Here is a 24,387-nt window from a genome sequence, read left to right on the forward strand (position 1 = left end):
GAGGTAGAGAAGGAAAGAGACAGGAAAAAAATAAAACTTACTTACCAGTTCCTCTCTTGTTCTTTTCACATGCACGCGCTTCCCGGACGAGCCCTGGAAGAGAAGAAAAAAAAACAAAGAAGAGTTGAAGAACCAAAAGAAAAGCAACAGAAGCTAATCAGGAAACAAAATAAAGACAACAAAGAAAGACTTATTTACCACTCTAATATAATCTTCAATAAAGCACAGTAACAAAGACATCCAAAGCTCCGTGTCGTCCTTTAACCCGGCCAACCACAATCAGGTTTTGTGAGTCACACACTGCGTGACTTAGCAACTCGCAATTTGCGAGTAGGATAACCTGATGTACAACACTGTCAATGACACTATTTGTAAATGACAAATGGGTTGGCAAATGACCTACCTTATGAATATTAATGAGGTAGGTCTCATTTTGCAAACCTCTTGGGAATGGCAGCACTCACAGGGGTGCTGGCCTGCTGGCTCAGCACACCACCATGTCTGTGACTGCTTTCAAATAAAGATGTCTTTTATTTTTTTTAATGCAGCCTCATTTCATTAAGGGTAAACAGAAAGCATGTCAAAAAACAAATATTATAACTTTAATATTTGTTTTTAAAGCAGACTGTGGTACGTGTGACCACTGCCTGCTCTGAAACATTTTTTTGGCATGCATTCATAAAGGGGAAGGGATCTCATGGGGACCCCTTCCCTTTTGCGAATGGGTTAGCACCGACTTGAAACTGGTGGTAACTGCAATTGTTTTGTGACGGCATTCATGGTCACCAAACAATCAATCAGCAGACTACGACTCGCAAATAAGAAGGGAACGCCCCTTCCTAAAGACCACTAGCAAACCCTGTTTTGTGATTCGGCAATGTGATTGCAGAATGGCAAAACTGGGTATGTGCATTGGAATGAACATTTTTTCTTGACGTAAACACACAAATTCTGAAAACTGGGCAGTTTGTGACAATTAAAAATAGCTTTGTACATGTGGCCCTAAGTGATAATTGTACATGACTCAACAACCCTCAGGACTGCATTGTTAACATGTATAGACATGTGGACTCCATCTCAGTACTGGACACTAACACTTTGTTCTGCTTTCATTCCACATGGCCACAAACATTGCATGTAGCACGTCAAGAAATCTGCTACTGTCACCCAGGAACAATCTACTGTACACATTTGTCAATGTGATACTCACCAACAGGGCCACCGATCACCTCACCCAGGTGGTCCCTGCAGATCCAGCTCTCTGGCCACCAGGTCAGCCAGTGATGCTTCAGCTGGTGCTCATTCCAGCTCGTATGGTAGACTCTTTTGAGGTGGTAGAGCGCCTTGACCAACAGCAGCCACCTCGCCTCTGTGTGATACCCCCGTATGACATGCCCACCCATCTCCCACATCAAGGGAAGGAAGTGGCACACCAGCCACACAAAGCCCCCAAGCTCCTCCTCCCTCATGCGGGTCAGCATCACCCTTCCCGACTTGTCCTTGAACAACAAACCAAAACTGAGAAAGTGTAAAAAAAAGGAAAATAAATCTAAAAAAAAGAAACTTACACCCCAAACCTAAGAACCCCAACTAACCCAGCTAATTTAACACCCAGACAGACACCTGGCAGTACAAATACAATCTGAAAGTCACTAAACTACGCAAAAGCACACACATAGGTACGATAAACAAACAGAATTCACAAAAGACACAAGAGAGACACCACAAGATACAAGAAACGCAATTGAGACACCAGCAACACCGAGACACAACCACAGTCAAGAAAAAGCACAGACTATAAAGTGAAAGTGAAAGTACACCCACTGTACCATGCCTGTAAACAGGATTTCCTAGTACATCACTTCCTGTCCCCTTTGCGTCCTGTTTTCCGTCATGTGTGTATTTTTTTGACACATACGATGTTTGCGTGAATATTTTCGATGCATAACCTCCATGTGCGGCAAAATACCACGCATTACCTGTAGACTTCAAGTTCAATGGATATCCGCATGCGTGTGGTGCGCAGGTGGAATTCACACTAAGGGCCCATGTATGGTCAGTTAGCGTTTGCGTGATTTTTCATCACATTTGCCTCAAAATGTTTGACTCAATCTGTGATTGTGTCATTTTCAAATATTTAACATGCATGCACCCTGTATCAACATGAAGATAGGATGGTATGGCCTGCAGTGTGTGGTATAGTGGTTGGCCACATGTGGTAGAGCATGCAGTGTGTTTTGGGTATGAATGGTCTGTAACAACAATATGTGTGTTTCTGAAGGAACAGCATGCAATACATTGGACATAATGTAAATGTATAAATGTGTTACAAATTGGTATCTACATCTGATGGCAATCAGTGAACTGCAACAGCCATGATATGTGTTTGTATTATGTGTTGACTCATGTGATGTGTGTAGTTGTTTGACTTTGGGGCCATTGCATTTCACACAACAAACAAAACTCAGGGATGATTGATGATGTCTGGTGAGTGCTATGTAGGATATGTTACCCCTCATATGTCATTAATTGTTGATTACGACTTCATGGTGACGTGTGTGTGAACTACACAAATATATAACATGCGTACATGTTTGGTACGACACTGTGCCTTAATTCCACCCATAAAATGTTTGGTATATGTCAGTTTGACTCATAACAATTACCTATGTTACTTGTGTTGCTGTTGTGGACCTGCTGCCCTGGCTGCATATGTTCACATATTTTCAGATTTGCATTCCACAGAAGTGTCCAGTTCAAGTGTGTGGGCATGTGTACCCTGTGTCAGGATTGGGCTCCATTAACGGAGGCGACGCTACTTTCCAGTAGCTGTTCCAGTTCGGCGTTACTGTTCATCTTCAATCAGCTTATAGACAGTAACGGTCAATCGACTTGGCCGTCCAACTGAGTTCAGTCCCAGAAGGATATAACTTGCATGCAGTAGCGAGTATTTCGCCTTCAATTTTATTGGCAAAATATATCGGAAATAAACAAAGCGTGCCGAAATGCTGCGCACGCTGCAAGCGGCTAACAGCTGTGAGGACGAACAGCTCACGCGAGTGCCGCAGTGCAGGAGACGGCATAACGCGCACGCTGCAGTGTTTTCCTTCATTTTTGTTTCCTCATGTGTTACTGGCGGCTTTTAACTCAAACAACTATACGCGAAAACTCAAGCACAACGAAAGACTTATAAACAAGCATTTTTGCAAATATACAAGCATTTTACCTACCGATTGCTTTCAATCAACCACCTCCATTCCTGTAAAGAAATAGAAGAAAGACAACACTAATTTTAGAAAAAAGATAGAGAAATAAAGGAAGGACATGAAAATGTGTACAATGATAGGAATAGTGCACATGGAATACAAGTGATAAGATGTACTAAGCAAGACATGTAATAATAATAAGAAAATAAATTGCTTGTTCTTTTGTACATTTGTGTAGTATAAGGGGGGAGGTGTGTGGAGATATCGTGTATGGATGTGTTAGTAGTGAAGATTAGAATGTGATGATGTAGGTACTGAGATCATATGGAATGTAGGAGCTGGGAGATGTGATGATGTAGGTACTGAGATACCAGATACGATCGTGTAAGCTTTTTATTTAAGGAATGAACGTTTTTAACTGTTATTAGGCATTTTTTAACTTTGAAGGCCAGAGTTTCGGCTTTCCCTCTTTCTTGGGGCAATTCCTTCGCTAAAAATTCAATTATTAGGGAAAGGGAAAAAAACGAACATTTTTATTTTTTCCTGATTTTACCTGCATTGGGGGCACATTCCTGTTTTCGTCTGTATTTTGGGGGCATTATTTGGTTTTTCTGATTACAGCAACCTTGGGGGCCCTTGTTCAGTGGTCTCCGGTTGCTCATCTCTTTTTACTTTCTTACTTCCTGGTTGTGACTAAACTAGACCGCCATTTTTGTTAGCGGTCTAGTTGTTTCTGGGCTCTTGAGCCTCGTTCAGCTCCCCCGGCTCATTTAATGCCAGAAGGACGCCGGCCGCGCCGCGGGCGTGCCACTGGCGCGCCAAAGGCGCGCCCATCTGCGCCCGTCCGCGCCCTGAAGCGCCCAGAGCCCAGAAATACTGCCTTTTCTACTGCAGACAGGTTAGTCTACTCTCCCTCACAGCTTTACGCGCTTAAAGGAGAAGGGTCCGGCCTATCCCTCTCAGTACCCCCTGGGTTCCATGCTTTTCCTTCTTGCCCAGCCTGTCCTAGTTCCTCCAAGGCTGTTTTACCCCCTGTTTCCCCCCCTCCACAATTGAGCAAAATATTACTTCTCAATTGTCGCTCTTTGCCTGCGCACTCCCTTCATATCTATACCCTCATAGAAGATCTCTTCCCCGACGCCCTGTTTCTTACTGAAACCTGGTTAGGCAGTGACTCAGCGGTTGATATCTGCAACTCCCTACCCCCCACCTACTCTATGGTGCATGTAGATCGACCCAATGAAAGAGGTGGTGGTATAGCCATTATCTACAAAAATACCTTTCGGTGTATCACCTATCCCTCTGATATTTTGGACTGTGAAAGCTTAACTTTCTCACTCTATTTTTCCCCCACTTTTACCTTTTCCGGTATGCTTCTCTACCGACCCCCAGGACCCTGCACTCGCTTTTTAGATTCCTTGCCAGAAGCGGCAGCTAGTCTTATCTGTAAATCCCCTAATTTTACTATTCTTGGGGATTTCAACATCCACCTCGATAACGAGAACTGTCTGCACGCCAGGTCCCTACTTGCGTCTCTCTCTGCGCTTGATTTAACTCAACACGCAATAGGACCCACTCACACCAAAGGCCATACGCTGGACCTCTTATTTAGTAATCTCCCTGCTCTTACTACTCTGCCGTCCTTGCCTCTAACCTGGACAGATCATTGTCTTTTATCTTTCTCTTTCCCTTATAAGGCCACGCTAGACATACAGTCCACCTTTTTAACCTCTGGCCGTTCCTGGTCAAAATTGGCTCTCAGGGAGTGGCGTGCTGCTTTCCAGACCTCCTTTGGGGTCAGCAGCCCCTCCGCATCAGCAGACTTATTTAATGAGTGGATCTCCTCCTCTTTGGATGCTATTCTGCCCATTAAAACAAGATCTAACAAGCCCTCCCATAAGGCTAAACCTTGGTTTTCTCCTCTTCTATTAGAACTAAGAAAAAAGTGCAAAAAGTTAGAACGATCTTGGAGAAAGTACTACAATCCCACTGATAGAGAATTATATAGGCAATCTATCAGACTCTACCACCAAAATATTAAAGCCGCCCAGTCCTCATACTATGGGACAAAATAGAAAACTCCTCTTGCTCACAAAAGGACATTTTTCAGATTTTTAAAGAATTAACCATAACCCCTATGCCCCCTCCGCCCCCCCACAGAGCCCTCCATTGAACACAGTAACCTCTTGGCATCCCATTTCAATGACAAAGTCATTAAGATATACTCTGGGTTCTCCTCTTCTCCTTTCCCTGAGACACCAGAGCATCAAACAATGGATCCTTCCCCCTCCGGAAGTATATTAATTGCCTTTGCACCCCTCACAGATACTGCTACTACCAATCTTCTTCTCCAAATTAAATCAGGCTCCCCCCTAGACCCCGCCCCTTCTTCCATTCTCTCGCGGGTCTCAGATATTATTGCCCCCCCCTTACAAAAATACTGAATCATTCCCTATCCTCAGGTTCTCTTCCTCCACCTTTTAAGCATGCCATTATTAAGCCTCTTTTAAAAAAGCCGAAATTGGACCCATCTCTGCTGGAAAATTACAGACCTATTGCTCTCCTCCCCCTTTCAACAAAAATCTTGGAGAAACATGTTAACCACCAATTAACCAGCTACCTTGAGAGCCACGAACTTCTCCACCCCACTCAAATGGGCTTCAGAGCCCATCATAGCACGGAGTCAGCCCTCCTCACAGTGACGGAGTCAGCTAGGCAGCTTCTAGACCAAGGGGCTCATGTAGCCGTGATTCTACTTGATCTTAGCGCAGCTTTTGATACGGTGGATCATAACCCTCTTTGCTGTAGGCTCTCTCAATTAGGGACAGGAGGCTTAGCTTTGTCCTGGCTGTCCGCTTTTGTCAAAGGTAGATCTTTTCAAGTGCTGGATCGAGCCTACTTTTCCGATATCTTTCCATTGACCTGTGGAGTTCCTCAGGGCTCCTCCCTGAGTCCAACCCTCTTTAATGTCTATTTATCCCCGCTGGCTAATGTGATCGCTCCCTATAATCTATCTTTGGTCACTTATGCCGACGATACTCAACTGGTGGTATCACTATCTAGCTCTGGGGATTCGTCGGCAGCCAACCTTTCGTGCTGTATGAAAGACATTGGAAGCTGGATGGCCCAGTCTAAGCTTAAGTTCAATGATGGAAAGTCAGAAGTCATTGTACTGGGCAATACCCCCCCAGCCGCTCCCCTCTCATTGTGCTCAGAGGCTTTCAATAATCTTCCTCCGCCCAAGGACCAGGTAAAAAGCCTTGGTTTTTGGCTGGATTCTCGCCTGACCATGGACTATCAAGCAAGAAAAGTCTCTTCTACTTGCTTTGGTATTTTAAGAGTCCTTAGGAAGATCTTTAATCTTCTCCCCCCTACGGCTAGAAGAATCCTCGTTCAAACTCTGATTCTCTCCCGTCTGGACTATGGGAACTGTTTCTTAGCGCCCGGCCTATGTCATAAAAAAGCTGCAGATAGTCCAGAATGCAGCTGCCAGGCTTCTCATCAATCTTCCCAGACATTTATCCGCTAAGCCTGCCCTTGCAACTCTTCACTGGCTCCCCATTAAGCAGCGCACCCATTTTAAAGCCTTATGCATCGTTCACAGAGCCCTTCAAGATAAGTGTCCGATGTTCTTTAGAAAGCGGCTATATCTTTATGCCCCCTCGCGAAGTCTGAGGTCCTCTTCCTCCCGACATGTGACCATCTTGCGGTCTAAGAGAGCCTGGGGGGCCAATTCTTTTTCCACCAAGGCCGCTCATCTCTGGATCGATCTCCCCTCTGAACTTCATTTTGAACCCTCAGAGCAGCTTTTCAGAAAGAAACTCAAAACTATTCTTTTTTGTAGATAACTCTCTCAATTCCTTCTGATTGCCAGCTCTGGTCATGTCTGGTTAGCACTGTGATACCTTAGGGTAACTACGCGCTTTATAAACCCTTTAAACTAAACTAAACTAAACTGAGATGAGATGGAATGTAGGAGCTGGGAGGAGGCTGGGTGAAAATGCTGAGCTGTGCTGAAGATGTCTCGTTACATTTTACTTGGAATAAAGCTACAGAAAAAGACACGAACGTGGAAAGCGTGATCTTTACAGTAGGGCTCAGAACTTTCCACAGCAACAGTGAACGTCAGTGCCTCTGTGCAGATTAATCTTACAGATAGTCACCACGCAAGCCCCATAAAAAGGAGGCAGCAGAAGTGATTCTATGTCTGGACCCTTACGGTACAAACAAGGATTGTACTTACATACACAAGACTAGACCTTGGGAGTCCGGCTGGAGAAACAGTGGCAATTCCTGGAATACAGCCATAGCACACTGTCACTGTTAGGCACTAAAGACTACATGCAACACTAGACAAAAGATGGGGGCTGGATTTACCTCCTGGAAACCAGATGCCAACCCAAGTACAAAGGAAAACACTTCTACACAGTTGAGGACTGATAGGACACTTACCAGACACAATAACCCAAGAGGAAACAGAAAGCGCAGGAACCAACTAGACCAACTAGAAGGCAAAGCCAGGAACAGGAAACAGGCTCAGGCTGACGCAAAGGCTGGAACAGGTCTGGGAAACAGAGAGCAGGCTCTGGCAGAAACAAACATGAACAAGGTTGAGAAACTGGGAGCTGACTGACTGGAACAAGCAGGAATAGGACTGGGTAAACAGAGAGGAGGTTCAGGCTGAATCTGGACTATAACACAATCCAACAAGGGGTCTGGAACACAAAGGAATCGTACTCCAAAGCATGATGAAGAGCTTCAGGGAATGGCAGCTTATAAGTAGTTCCAGGCAGCAGCAAGGCCAGGGCAGAGTCACATGGCTGGCCTGCACAAGAGAGGTCACAGGTGCGTGCAGCTTCAGTCTCTCACAGGTCCTGGAGGAGAGAATCCAGTATAAAGGGACAACCAGACTTTTCCCATAAGAAGCAATGGACAGAAGATTACAGGTCTTACCGACTACCAGGCAGTGCATTATGGGACCTGAAGTTCATGCAAGCTAATGTAGTTCTTCTATAGCATGCCATATGGAAACGGAAGCAAACAGGAGTCAGAAAGGGACTCTGGGTGAGTGTCAATGATGATTCCCAGGGTACAGATAGTCCGTTTACAGCAACCCTAGAGATGGGAGGGCAGAGACGTAACACATGGCAGTGGAAGGACTTATTTTCAGGGATGGGCTGTGCACGGCATGTGTTGTGAACATTGCATGTCATACCTGGGACACTCATGCTATCCATTTTCACAAATGATGCCCCCCTTGTTACACAAGCTCCTTGCAGAGATTGCAAATGTCACACTTACTAGTGTCAGGGGTTTGCTCATACATTCCTGTTTCCACTGATATTTCACATCCACTGCCTCATGTATGGGGCGCTTATTTACCTTATGATTGGAGATGTCATTGTTGTGTGTCATGCGCTACAGTAGACCATGTTGGCAACGTGGATATGAGTCATATGCTGTGGTCCATTGATTTGGTCTTTCATATGTGAAAGTCAAGAGATGGGTATTTTTTATATGTGTGATGTTTGCTATACAATCATAAGCATCACATGTGATGTTGCATCAGAAGTAGTCAGATTTGTCTTTTTAACATGCTCCCTGAGGTAATACTCACATTCCTAAGGAACATGTGATAGAGAATGAAGAAACCACAGCAGGATTGTGTCATCAAGTAAGGTGTTTTTATTTGCAGATCTTAACAAGGTGTGTTGAGTGACTATTGGTTGAAAATGTTTTGTACAATTAGCTGTTTGCGGTGCATTCCTGCAGCTGTGTTCTGCTGTTCCCCGTCATTTTCTCAGCCACCATCTGGCTCATATAGAGGGATGCTCCTCCTCACACAAATGTTGTGCAGGATAACACAGGTAAGTATAATTTTGCACACAATGTGTGGGGCAAATAGAAGGCTGCCTCATGTGATGTCCAGGCACCTAAATCTGGACTTCAGGATGCCAAAGGTTCATTCCACAATGGCGCATGTCCTCTGATGTGCCTCTCTATAGGCACGCTCTGCTGCTGTGCTTGGGTTGGGGAATGGGGTCATGATCCATGGCTGGATCCAGTAACCCTGATCCACTGCAAAAGATAATAGGAGTGAGTATTTTGTTAGTGCTTGCAATAGGAATGTCATGTAGCATGGCAGTTGATATCTTGTGTCATCTGTGACACATATATGTTTGTGGTGTTGTGTGAGATCCTGGGCTTCTGTGAGGTTTTTTCTGCAGTGGGTTGTTTAAGTTGACAACTTATGTTTGGCTCATTGACCTTGGATCCCTGATTTTGTTTCCAAATTGTTAGTCAGCATGTATGTACCATGAGTTGTGTAGTGTCCAACAAGTTTTAGTGTGCTTTCACTGGAGGGGACATGATACTTCCACACACACAATAGATTCCGATGTGGTAGTAACATGGTTGCACTACATTGCCTGGACATCCCATCCATTTAGACATATGTCATTGCAGATGAAATGCAACAGTGAGGCCCATCGATTTGGGTAGGTGACAATACACAACACATCTCCATAATTTGGCAGCACTGAGGTATTCAGTATTGACAATGCACAATTGTCCCATGTGTGACTTGGTTCTAGGCAAACGTTTGTTGTTCCCTCTGCCAGTAGCTCATGTGCAACCATGCATCCAATACAACCAAACTTGCTCCAGGGAACCTGGCTAACTGCCTTGTAGAGGTGGTTGTCTCTGTGCAGGAAGGGCCATCTCCCTGTACATATGATATTTTGATGGACAATTGGCTCTTTCAGTGTGTGCAGCAGAGTGCAATTTGCATTCGTGCCACATCAATATGTGTTCATAGCACAGTCCACTTCCTTATTGCTACCTGGCAATGGCACCCCAGGAGGGATGTATGATGTTGGGACTGCCTCAGTATTTCAGTGTCACCCACATGTGAGTCAGCATCATCATGTTATGTGTCTCTTGGTGTTAGACCTGCAACACACATTGCACACCCCTTCCACGCTACATACTGCTTGGGAGGGTGTCAGATTGACTATGTGGCCTAATGTAATTGTAAATGGTTCATCTTCCAAGTTGTACTTCCAGGGCAGGCTATGTCGTTGTCACTGTGGGCTTTGACATTGGTCCCTTGTTACTCCAGAGAGGCAGCTAATGTTTGTGGTAGCCATCATTTGTCCAGAGGTTTGTATCCCATTGTGTCAGGGTGTACAACATAACTACCAGTGTCACACCTAAGTGTCATCCGGCACACGGGTCAATGTAGTGGTGTATGTTTTGTGTGTCCTACAGGGTTGTCGTGCTGTTTGTATATTGCTAGGTTTATGGACTAACCAACAAGAAGGCCATTGCCATATTGTCCTTCCTGGAAGTGCTGATTGATCATGCTGTGGCGGAATATGAATGAACCATGGACACTCCCAGGATACTTGGCCAAGATGTTAGTGAACAATCCCTGGTGATCAACTATGGCCTGCACATTGATGGAATGCTTGTGCTTTCTGTCCCGAGATAGGTGCTCTGTTGCTGCAGGTGGTACGATCCGGACATGGGTGCAGTCAATTGCACCAAGCACATACGGGAAGCCATGGATTTGGTAGAAGCCCTGTTTTATCTCCTGCTGCTTCTGCTGGGTGTTGGGGAAGCTGATGTGACAGGGTGTGAGGGAGATTATGGCATCTAAGACCTTGGGCAGAAAGGCCAAGAATGGGGGCTGTGATACCCCAGCGACCAAGGCACCCATTGTCTGGAAGGAGCCACTTGCCAACATATGCAGCACAGATAGCAGCTTGGTCACCGGTGGTAAGTTGTGTGGAGTTTACAGGTTAGCTGTTAGTTGTGCCTCAATATGGCGCAGCAGCTGCTGTATGGCTTGCCACTTCAGTCGGTACCTCTGGGTGATGTCCTGTTCCCTGAGGCCATGGAGGGTTGTCCTGTTCCTGAAGACCCTCTCCTGCCTTCTGCATTGCCTTTGTTGGCCGCGCTGGGGTGGTGGTGGCGGCTGCTGCCATTGGTCCTGTGCTCGGCGTCATCTTGCAAGCTGCATCAGTAGCACCTCTGTGTTGTCCTGTTGGTTTGTGATGTTGCTTGTGTGTGTTTCCTTAAGTTGGTGTGTTTGGCTAATTTTAATGCCTGCCCTGACCCAGGCGTTAAATGTTGACGCAAATCGAGTTTAGCGTCATTTTTCGGGTCCGCCTCCCATCCGTGCGTCATTTTTGCCCTGGTGGATAAATATGGTGTTAGGGTGTTTGAGTCATTTTTTGGACGGGAACGCCTACCTTGCATCTCATTGACGCAAGGCGGTTTCACGTATCCTTAAAATGACGTTAACTCCATATTTTTGACACTAGACGGGTCTAGCATCAAAAGATAAATATGGAGTTAAGTTTGCGGTGGATTTGCGTTAAAAAAAAACGCATATCCGGCACAAGCAGAGTAGAAATATGGGCCATATTGTCAAACAGCTGAAGGGTTTCTACAAAGGGATGGGGGTACCTACCTGTGGGGCCTCCAAGAAGGAGGAGGTCCAAAAGGTGTTAAGGGCCTGGGCAGAAACCCGCTCAGAAGAGCATTTTGAGTTGGGAGAGCAAGCGGATGGCTCTCCAGAGGATTTACCAGCAGTAGTGGAGGGTGACATCTCTGATTTTGTTCCTGCTGCAAGACCTGGAAGCAGTGTATCCTAACATGGCCCAACCACAGAGGAAAGGGAATTTCAACTACAATTGTCAAGATTGAAAATAGAGGCAGAGGAGAGGAGATCTGAGGCTGAGAGGGCCTTGGCAGAAAATAAACTGATCTTGGCTCATAAACTGAGTTTGAAAGAGCTGGAGCTCATACCTAGGTAGCCTGATTCTAGCAGTGATGGTGGCAATATACATACAGGACCTGCTGTAGACAAAAAGGTTTGTATACCCAAGGATGTGGTTCCACATTATGTGGTGGGAGATGACATTGACAAGTGGTTTACTGCATATGAAGTTGCACTTAGGGCTCATGGGGCTCCTGAAGAACAATGGGGGGTGGGCTTGCAGAAACACATGCCAATACTTGGGAAAGACACGCTTCTTACACTAGAGGTTGGGGATCTGAACAAGTATGCCCCATGAAAGCCATTTTGACTGCCAAATTTGGACTGACCCCTGAAAAGTATTGCCAAAGATTCAGGGACAGTACCAAGCTTCCTAACCAAACCTGGGTAGATTTTTTTGACTTTTCTAGTAAGGTACTGAATGGGTGGGTGTGGGACAGTACAGTAAATGATTACATGGGTTTGTACAATTTGATGCTGAGAGAGCATGTGCTCAGTATTTGCTTTACATAGTTGCACCAGCACCTAGTTGACAGTAAGCTGACTGATCCCAGGCAGCTTGCTGACCTCTGGGCTAGCACCAGAGCGTCCAAAAGAGGTATCTGGGGAGACACCCACAAAGGTGGTCAGGATCCTCAACAGAAGAAAGAAAGGGGAGAAAAACTTAAAAATAAGGAGTTCTCAAATGGCCCCCAAAATAATTCTCAAGTGAACAGTGGTAACCAGTCCCAATCTGAGTCGAAAAAGAAAGGGTTCTTTGAAAGTATGACAGGGAGGTTCGTATCCCAAAGCATAGAGTGCACAAAGTATGGTCACGCTAAGGACAACTCCAAATGTCCAAAGACTGCACAGCCCCCCACTGGGGGGCAGACACCTGGGATGGCTAGTGTAACACTTGGGGAGGAGGTAGTCCCAGTTAGTTTTGGAGAACAGATAAAGGTAACCCTAGTGTCCCTGGGGGATGAAGAAATGGTGCAAAAAACCCAGATGCCTGCTAATACTTCCAAGTATGCAGTGGGTCACCATTAACGGGCAACGGGTGGAGGCTCTGCGTGACAAAGGAGCCAGCATGACTACTTTCAGGGGTCAGCTGGTGTCAGCAGAGCAGGTCCTAATGAACACATTCCACCAACTCATAGTCGCTGACAATTGTGAGAGACACCTTCCGGTACCTCTGGTTCCCTTTGAGTGAGGAGTTCTCTGGTACTTTGAAAGTAGCTGTGCATCCTGCCATGCCTGTAGATTGCCTGATAGGCAATGACCTTAAGCACACTACCTGGAGGGAGGTACAACTAAGATCTCACTGGGAGACGTTGGGATTGCCTAGGTGGGTCTGCATGACCACAAGGTCCATGGCTGTCCAGGAGGGGGGTCAAGGACGTCTGGATCCTGGAAGAATGGCCCAGACAGTTGCCAAGGAGAGAAGCAAGGGGCACAGGAAACCGGTCCCAGAAGTTCCTGCGTGGTTGACGGGATCCCTGAGGAGGAGGCCCTTGAGCGAACCGGGGAATACATTGCTGCCCTAGGTGACCTACCTGAGCTTGCTGGCTGGCCAGTTGAGGGTGGGCCAACCAGGGAAGAATTCTGCAAGGTGTAGAAAGAGTGTCCCATTCTTGAGGGCTTGAGGCCACTGATCCCACTCCTCATCATTGGCACCCCATTTGAAAGGGTGGGCATCAACGTCATTGGTCCATTGGACCCCAAAACTGCCCTAGGCAACAGGTTTATCCTGCTTTTGGTGGACAATGCCACCCGTTGCCTAGAGGCAATCCCTCTGAGGATGGTGACTGCACCGGTGGTGACCAGAACTCGAATGGCAATCGTTACCCGTGTGGGATTCCCAAAGTAGGTTGTGTCTGACAGAGGCACAAACTTCATGTCTGTATACATGAAGTCCATGTGGGTTGCATGTGGGGTGACCTATAAGTTCATCACACCCTATCATCCTCAATCCAGTGGTCAACAAGACCTTGAAAGGCATGAGCACAGACTTCCCTGAGGCCATGAGGCATAAGTGGGAAGTCTTATTGCCATGCATTCTCTTAGCTTATAGAGAGGCACCCCAGACTGTTGTAGGTTCAGTCCCTTTGAGCTTCTCTATGGGTACGCTGTCAGGGGACCCCTAAGCATTGTCAGGGAGTGGTGGGAGAAAGCTCCCAAGAAACTCTCCCAGGATGTGGTCAGCTACATGTTGGCCCTCCGCAACAAGATGCAACTCTTCTGCAAAAAGGCCAAGAGCAACCTCAAGGCCAGTCAAGAGGTTATGAAACGCTGGTACAACCAGAAGACCACCCTGGTGGAGTTTCAGCCTGGGGACAAAGTTTGGGTGATAGAGCCAGTAGAGCCTAGAGCTCCCAAGGACTGCTGGACTAGCACATTTGAGATCAAGGAGCGTAAAAGGGAGGCCACTTACTTAGTGCACCTTCAGTCCCCTAGGAACCCCCTAAGGGTGCTCCATGTGAATAGACTAAAGCCTCATTTTGAGAGGACTGAAGTCAACATGCTTCTGGTGACAGATGAGGGTGTATAGAAGGAGGTTGAACCTATCCCCAACCTCTTCTCTGCCCAAGAAGGTGATAGGTCAATGGAGGATTTCAATCTCTCTGACTCCCTGACCCTGGACCAGCAAGGGGACTGCTACCAGCTACTGGAGCAGTACTCTTCCCTGTTTTCTCTCACCTCTGGACTCACACACTTGTGTGTCCATGATATTGACACAGGAGACAATCCCCCTGAAAAGAATAAAATGTACAGGTTGTCAGACAGGGTGAAGGCTAGCATCAAGGAGGAAGATGCCAAGATGCTGGCTCTTGGGGTAATTGAGAAATCCAGCAGTCCCTGTTCCAGCCCTGTGGTGCTGGTACCAAATGCTGCCGCACCCGGTGCCAAGCCTGAACTTAGGTTCTGCGTGGACTAACGGAGTCTCAATTCCGTCACTAAAACTGACACTTATCCCATCCCCCAAGAAAATGAGCTCATAGACAGGCTAGGCACTGCCAAATTGCTCAGTACTTTTTATCTCACGTCAGGGTACTGGTAGATCGCCTTGACTAGGGGTCCAAAGAAAGATCCACTTTTTCCAAGCTTGAGGGACATTACCGGTACCAAGTGATGCCTTTTGGTTTGAAAAAATGCCCTTGCTACCTTCCAACAGTTAGTTAACAGGGTCCTAGCTGGTAAGGATGCATTCTGCGCCGCCTACCTAGATGACATTGCAGTCTACAGTTCCAGGTGGGAGGAACACCTGATCCACCTCCAAGAGGTGCTCCAGGCCCTGCAACAGGCAGGCCTGACAATCAAGGCTAGGAAGTGCTAAATTGGGCAAGGTTCCCTGGTGTTCTTGGGACAACTAGTTGGTGGTGGCAAGGTGCAGCCCCTCCAGGCCAAGAATGAGACAATCACAGCCTGGCAAACACCTAGAACCCAAACAGAATTGAGAGCCTTTCTAGGCCTCACTGGATAACACTGTAGGTTTGTTAAGGGTCATGGCACCATAGTGCCCCCCTTAACAGAACTAACTTCCAAAAAGCAACCAAGGTAGGTGAATTGGGCAGAGGATTGTCAGAAAAAGTCTTTGACTCCCTAAAGGAATCTGTGTGCATGGCATCCATGCTTTGGGCCCATGACTACTCCAAGGAGGTCATTGTTCAGACAGAAGGTTAAGAGCATGGCATTGGGCCGGTTCTATCACAGCTGAAGGAGGAGGGCCTAGACCAACCAGTAGCCTTTATTAGCAGAAGGCTATTCCCACAGGAACAGAGATGAAGTGCCATTGAAAGAGAACCATTTGCTGCAGTCTGGGCACTGAAGAAGCTGAGACCATACCTGTTTGGAATTCACTTCCGGGTTCAGACAGACCACAGGCCCCTCAAATGGCTCATTCAGATGAGGGGTGAAAATCCTAAACTCTTGAGGTGGTCCATTTCCCTACAGGGGATGGACTTTACGGTGGAGCATCACCCGGGGACTGACAATGCCAATGCTGTTGGTCTCTCCAGATTCTTCTGCCTTAGTGATGAGAGCTCCCAGGGGGTTGGATAGCTCTCCCTACTTTCAGCTGCGGGGGATATATGCTACACCTGACAGCCTTAGGGTGGTCATTCACCAACTTTTTGCCTGCCTTCCTCGACTTTTCACACTTTACCACTGCTAACCAGTGCTAACGTGCATGTGGTCTCTCCCTTAAACATGGTAACATTGGTTCACCCCCAATTGGCATATTTGATTTACTTATACGTTCCTCATAAAGTTCACTACATGTGCCCAGGGCCTGTAAATTAAAAGCTACTAGTGAGCCTGCAGCACTAATTGTGCCACCCACATAAGTAGCCCCTTAACCATGTGTCAGACCTGCCATTGCAAGGCTTGTGTGTGCAGTTTCACTGCCACTTCGACTTGGCATTTAGAGGTACTTGCCAAGCCTTAACCTCCTCTTTTTCTACATATAAGTCATCCTACGTTTGGCCCTAGGTAACCCATAGGGCAGGGTGCTATGTAAGTAAAAGGCAGGACATGTACTTCTGTGTTTTATATGTCCTGGCAGTGAAAAACTCCTAAATGCGTTTTCCTCTACTGTGAGGTCTGCTCCTTTCACAGGCTAGCATTAGGACTGCCCTTCTGTAGGAGGCTGGCCTGGTTTGTAGCGGGTACCCTAGGTACTTACACCTTATAACAGGTCCAGTTATCCCTTATTAGTGAAATGTAGTCAGTGTTCTGGCAGCTTAGGCTGTCTAGAGGTAGCTGTAGCAGAGCAGCTTAGGCTGAACTAGGGACATGCAAAGCTCCTGCAAAACCATTATAGTTACACAGTACGCATACACAATAAAAGACAATACTCAGTGTTACCAAAAATAAAGGTACTTTATTTTAGTGACACAAAGCCAAAAATATCTTAGAGACAAAACTCCTCCTGGAGGTAAGTATTGTTAACAATATATACACTAGAGACCAAAATCAGGTAATCAAATTGTCACAGAATACTGCAAACAGTAGAAAATACAACATAATGCAATAGGATGCAATAGGCCTAGGGCCAACACAAACCATATACTAAGAAAGTGGAATGCAAATCACAAATTCCCCCCAGGCAAGTGTAGTGTGTAGAGGGGCGCTGGGAGTGTAAGAAAACACCAAAGGTAAGTAACATACCCCACCCCAGAGCCCAGGAAAGTAGGACTAAAGTACTGCAAGTTTTCTCAGGACACACTACAAGTTGTGATAAGAGTTATTGCAAGAACCAAGCAAGACTGCAAGCAACAAATGGTGGATTCCTGGACCTGAAGACTTGTGAAGAGAGGAGACCAAGTCCAGAAGTTTCAGAAGATTCCAGGAAGGGCAGGAGCCCCTGCCAACCTAGAAGATGGTGCAGAAGAGGATTCTCTGGTTAGAAGAAGTCTGCAGAAGAGCACCAAAGAAAATGGCTGTGGTTTCCTGCATGATGCAGGAGATGTCCCACATCAAGATGTTGGATGCAGGCACTTTGTGGCACTAGATTTGTCCAACAAGCCTTGGTTCAGGCAATGTCGTGTTTTGCATCAAAGTGACACACCCTGGACCCAGGAGGGTTCTGGGGGCCTGAACTCGGACTGAGGAGGCAGAGGGGGCTCCCAACACTTGAGACAGCCTACAGATGACCAGGCAGCACCCATTGGAGTCCCAGGACACGGGGACAAAGGGGGTGCAAATTGCAGTTGGTGCAGCACAACAAAGGAAGGTCCCACATCACTGGAGAACAACTCAGAGGGTTATGCGTCACAGGATGGAGTGCTGGGGATCTGGGACACACTGTGCATGAAGGATTCTTGCAAAAAGTGCACAGAGACCCCAGGAGCTAGAGATGACGCAGTGCACAGGGGTACTGTCGCAAAACGGGAAGGCAGGCTTTTACCTCTGCCAAATTTGGACAGCTGGACCTTAGGACAGTCTGGGTCAAAGGGGTCCACCACTTGTGTTCCAGGGCGCACGCTTGTTGCCAGGAGAGGAGTCCCAGAGATCCGGTTGTCGTCTTGAAAGGTGCCTGCTGGAGCAGGGAAGTGACTCTGTTACTCCAGGGGAGATTCCTTTGGGTCTTCTGGAGCAGGGTGAAGGTAGGGAGTCCTCAGAGCATGCACACCTTGGATACTGTTGAAGTTGCTTGCTGGAGCTGAAGTTGCAGGGTCACAGTAGCCTTTCTGGATACTTTGTTGAATTTACAGCGGTTCCTGGAGCAGTGAGCATTTCTTTGCACTTAAAAACCATCTGTACCTTACAGCCTGTCTCCAATCAATGTCTGGGCTGGGCTGGTTGACAGCTCCCTTGTGCATTTCACCCAGACAACCACAAACACAGGGCACCCTCTCACACCTGCACTCATATGCATATTGAATGGGTCTTCCTGGGTTGGAAGGGTGGAGTGCCTGACACATTTCAAAGGCTAGAGGGGTGCCCCCACACAATGGACTGCCAAACCTCCCACTGGGACCCTGACAGACAGGACTGTACCGAAAGAGGAACTTGTGGACTTCAAAACCGCTCTTTGAAGTCTCCCCCACTTCAAAGGCATTGTTGGGTATATAAACTGGGCCTCTGACCCCTCCAACTCAGACACTTATGAACCTTCACCTCCACCTGTCAAGAGGTGCTGCCTAGCTGCCCAAAGGACTCATCTGGACTGCTTTGCTGAGAAGGACTGCTGCCCTGCAGGCCTCTGACTTTGCTGAGAAGGATTCTGCCTTCCCCAAAAGTGCTCTCCAAAGGCTTGGATTGAGCTTGCCTCTTGTTTTCTGAAGTCTCAGGGACAAAAAGACTTCATCTCTTCAGGAAACTCTTTGTGTGTCAAAAATTGAGGCACTGCCTTCCGAAATCGACGCAAAGCCTGCATTGCGACCGAGAAATTGCCACGCAGCCTTCCGGAATGACGCAGCCAAACTTCCTTAGTGGAAATTCGATGCAGCACCTGCCTTGCAATGAAAAATGGACACATCGCTTACAGGATCTACGCAGCACCCATGCCTTCTTCCAGTGCGTCAAAGATTTTCCCCATATCGTCCCTGGGCGTCAAAATATCCCCTCATCGCAGTGAGGAACCAAGACTGCCTGCCGAAAAACGATGCACGCCCCTTGCAGTGTGGATAGAAACGACGCATCATCTATGTCACGCTAGAAAATCCAATGCACACCTTATTTTTCCACGCATCTCCTCCTCTGCAGTCTCTGTGCTTTGGTATTTTTTACGCATACGAGATGCTGTGTGTAAGTAAGAGACAACTGTTTATTTTCAAGGATGAAAACTCTTTTTAACCTTTTAAAAGTGATATTTCAACTTGTGCTTATTGAATCTTTGTCGTTTTGACCGTATTGTATTCAGATAAACATTAACTATTTTTCAAACCTGTGTGGTGTATTGTTGTGGGGTTTTCACTGTGTTACTGTATGATTTATTGCACAAATACTTCACACATTGCCTTCTAAGTTAAGCCTGACTGCTCAGTGTCAAGCTACCAGAGGGTGGGCACAGGATCATTTGGATTGTGTGTGATTTACCCTGACTAGGATTGTAGTCCCTACTTGGAAAGGGTGTATACCTCTGCCAACTAGAGACCCCATTTCTAATAGGCACCAATGTAGGTGAAACCCTCAAACATTGTTTTCCTTTATAAACTCGAATTTGGTGAATGGCATGACACGTAACTGCAGACAATGGTTCTGCCCTGAGACCCTACTGTCTTCAAGGCCTCTGAAGTGTGATTCAGTTTGTTCACTTTGTCCTAATTGCGCTACACATGGCAGCAAAATACTGGATCCTAGTGGGTAAGCTTGTACTAGTTCAACTAGTTTCATGCTATAGAAACAACATATACATGCTCATGTTTTTGGTGTGTCAATAAGTAAGTACTGAAAATGAAGAAATTATTCTTGAATATCTTACCAGTGGTCTACATTATACAGGACGTGGAATGGACAGCACCCACCCACCCTGTACCTCCCCACTTCTGGGCCCTCCCACAAGAAGTGCTTAGCAGAGAATTGAAAAAGTGTCACTGCCAGCAAAAATCTGGGAGCAATTTAGGCAATGAGGGGCCTGCCTGTGACATTCACATTGCGACGCTAATTAGGAATTGGAACAGGAAGGGGAATCAGAGTAATGAGGATTAATAGCCAAGGAAACTAAGGAATGTAGAAAACGAAATAAAGGGAAGCACCCCGAAAGAACACTTTGAAGAAGTGTGTTGACAGTGTGAAACAACCCCTACATCTGTGCTAGTGAAAACAAGCAGAAGAGGTAAAGTACCAAGTTTGCGTATGTCCGGCCACCCACATCGCCGGACATACGCTTGACCCTATCTTCTCCGCCAGCAAACACGTCTTCTTCAGCCACACCTCCGCTCTACACTGGACCGACCACAGCTGTGTCCACTTCACATTCCGACGCGAGACCCGCCACCTCCGCACTCAACCCATCCCTCGTCGACAGTGGAACAGGATCCCCGAAGAGCAACTCTTCTCAGCACTCGCCACCAACCAACCCACCCTCACCACCGACCCCAACGACGCAGCCCTCAGCCTCACAAACTGGATCTCCAACTGCGCAGACATCCTTGCTCCCCTCAAACGCACGCATCGACAGACCAACACCAAAAAACCTCTCTGGTTCTCTGACACCCTCAAAGAATCAAAGAAAACTTGTCGCGCCCTCGAGAAGGGCTGGCGCAAGGACCACACCGCTGACAACATGACCGCCCTCAAGAACGCTACCCGCGAACACCACCGCCTGATCCGCGCTGCTAAAAAGAACTTTTTCACCGACAGACTGGACAAAAACAGCCACAACAGCAGAGAACTCTTCAGCATCGTCAAGGAGTTCTCCAACCCCAATGCCAACGCCGTCACGCCCTCACAGGATTTGTGCGAATCCCTCGCCACTTTCTTCCATCGCAAGATCAGCGACCTCCACGACAGCTTCGGACACCAGACCCAACATAACACCACCGAACCCGCACCCCCGGCCATTACCCTCAACAACTGGACCCACATCAACACTGAAGAAACCAAATCCATCATGAACTCTATCCACTCCGGCGCCCCTTCGGATCCCTGCCCTCACTTCATCTTTAACAAAGCTGACGACATCATCGCCCCACACCTCCAGACCGTCATCAACTCTTCTTTTTCTTCTGCTACCTTCCCCGAATGCTGGAAACACGCCGAAGTCAACGCCCTACTAAAGAAACCTACGGCTGACCCGAGCGACCTGAAAAACTTCCGTCTCATCTCTCTTCTGCCTTTCCCAGCCAAGGTAATAGAGAAGACCATCAACAAACAGCTGACCACCTTCCTGGAAAACAACAACCTGCTCGACCCTTCACAAACCGGATTCCGAACCAACCACAGCACGGAAACCGCCCTCATCTCAGTCACTGACGACATCAGAACCCTGATGGACAACGGTAAAACAGTCGCCCTCATTCTCCTCGACCTCTCGGCTGCCTTCGACACCGTCTGTCACTGCACCCTAATCACCTGCCTCCGCTCCACCGGGATCCAAGGCCAGGCCCTGGACTGGATCGCCTCTTTCCTCTCAAACCGTTCCCAAAGAGTTTACCTCCCTCCGTTTCGCTCAGAACCCACCGAGATCATCTGCGGCGTACCTCAAGGCTCATCGCTCAGCCCGACACTCTTCAATGTCTACATGAGCCCCCTCGCCAACATCGTTCTCAAGCACGACATCATCATCACCTCCTACGCCGACGACACCCAACTTATACTCTCCCTCACCAAGGACCCCGCCAGCGACAAGACCAACCTACAAGAGGGTATGAAGGACGTCGCAGATTGGATGAGGCTCAGCCGCCTAAAGCTGAACTCTGAAAAAACGGAAGTCCTCCTCCTCGGCAACACCCCGTCCGCCTGGGATGACTCCTGGTGGCCCACGGCCCTCGGCACCGCACCGACCCCCACAGACCACACCCGCAACCTCGGCTTCATCTTTGACCCTCTTCTCACCATGACCAAGCAAGTCAACGCCGTGTCCTCCGCCTGCTTCCTCACCCTCCGCATACTCCGCAAGATCTTCCGCTGGATCCACGCCTACACTAGAAAAACCGTGACCCACGCCCTTGTCACGAGCTGCCTGGACTACGGCAACACCCTCTACGCCGGGACCACAGCCAAACTCCAAAATCGCCTGCAACGCATTCAAAACGCATCGGCACGCCTCATCCTCGACGTACCCCGCAACAGCCACATCTCCGCACACCTGAGACACCTGCATTGGCTCCCAGTCAGCAAAAGGATCACCTCTCTTCTCACCCACGCACACAAAGCCCTCCACAACAAGGGACCGGAATACCTCAACCGACGCCTCAGCTTCTACGTCCCCACCCGCCTCCTCCGTTCCTCTGGTCTCGCACTCGCTGCCGTCCCTCGCATCCGCCGCTCCACGGCGGGTGGGAGATCTTTTTCCTTCCTGGCGGCCAAGACCTGGAACTCCCTCCCCACCAGCCTCAGGACCACCCAGGACCACCCCGCTTTCCGGAGACTCCTAAAAGCCTGGCTATTCGAGCAGCAGTAACCCCCCCTTTCCCCTAGCGCCTTGAGACCCGCACGGGTGAGTAGCGCGCTTTATAAATGTTAATGATTTGATTTGATTTTGCTATGATGCCTGCCTGATTAATGGAGACCTGACTCTTTTGACCCCGTGTGGACATTGTGAAATGTGATGTCCTCACATTTAATAGTTGCAGAATCTGATTGAAATTTTAATTATTAAGGGGGATGAATGGCAAAACCACTCAAGCATAAGTGTTAAATTGTGCCAGCCCGACTGAATGCTAAAACCCGTGGAGTATCATAGCGGCAGCATGACCTCTGTCAAGCGAGCACCCGCAGTCTGCCCGCCTCCCACTGTCTCTCCACTTCATCGTCCCGCCTAATCATCTCTAGCTGCTCTGCTAAACGCGCTGCCTCGGTGGGTTCCTTTCAGTCAAACCGATATTTATTCTAATGCAAGACAATTTTCCCTCTATATCTCCTACCTTTAAATTGATTGAAATTGACAAGAAGAACAATAGCGGCTTTGACAAACTCCCCTCCCGGCTAAAACCGAAAATCGAAAGAAATGATAGTGTCAGCGCTCGATTACTTGCCGCGCGTAGAGTACATGCACTGCACTTTATAAATAATAGCCCCCTAATGATAGTAATCCAGTCCTGTGGTTGCAGTTTCATCTCTTTCTACTACTTGGGGAATTCTACAAGATGGCAGCTCTTCCTTTTACATAACAACACAGAAACACTGTATATATTTTGTGTCTGGCTTCAAATATAACACTAGTTTTCCACGTCAGGTAATATGAGGGCGATTGTGGTGGTCGGAGGTTCGTCATTTCTCTCTGCTTCATCTGGAGAGGCATGCGTTTGCCCTTGAAAGGATCAACTGTGACACTGTGGCAAAAACGCACTTTCTTGGAAACTCTCTCGGCTCCTATAAAACGTTTGCTCGGGTAAACACAAATGCAAATTGGAGATGTGAACATTAGCGACGCCTCAGAAAAGGCACCTTCAGTCCCTGAGTAGTTTGGTCCTTTGTTGTAGAAAACGTAGGTGCTCGTGTGAGTTCCGGATTGGGCGTGTGCTTTTGTAAAGCCTATAATTCAAGAACAATGCAGAGCAATTTGGACATCAGTTGGTACAGCTTTGTTACTGTCTTATTCCATTTCTATGTTTGAGTGGATTTATAACTCCGATTGCCAGGTTGCTTCATAATGGGGAACATGAGCAGGGTCGCAACGTGTATTTGTTCTGGGGTGTTGTGCGAGCTTATTTTTATTTTTTGTTTACTTACAGTCAACACGACTGACACATTTAGGTCGAATGAACCTATCACAATCCACTGCATTGTAAGGCCAGTGACCTACCATACTGTGTGATGTGCAATGGGCACTATTCTATACATTTGTTTTCGTTTTTTCATTTTGTTACTTTGTTAGACATACGCATGTTAGAGCATTCTCTGTGGAATAACCGGATGTAAAACAAAATAAATGTACATTTACAGTGGTTCAGAGCAAGTACAAAAATGGATATGATGTAGTAGCAAGAATTACAATTTGCAATGGTGCATATCATGGGAAAAATACAAGTTTAAGAAATTATGGCAAAGTCAGAGCAGTGATGGGGCAGGGGACAATTAAGTATAAAAGTCCATGTACACTGGTAAATCCTGTGGTCTACACAACTTGTCCATAAATGGGTGTAAGGTTACAGGTAGCAAGAAGGCAATATATGAAAGAACCTCAGGATAGATAGGATAGATAAGAGGCTTCGTGGCAACAGCATGCTTCCAATTTAAGAGTGCTGGTGATAAAAAGGTGTCAACGTTTTTCTAAAACTTTTTTTTTTAACATAATGTTGGGTGCTT

The sequence above is a fragment of the Pleurodeles waltl genome, chromosome 5, assembly GCF_031143425.1.
Source record: "Pleurodeles waltl isolate 20211129_DDA chromosome 5, aPleWal1.hap1.20221129, whole genome shotgun sequence".
Taxonomy (NCBI): Eukaryota; Metazoa; Chordata; class Amphibia; order Caudata; family Salamandridae; genus Pleurodeles; species Pleurodeles waltl.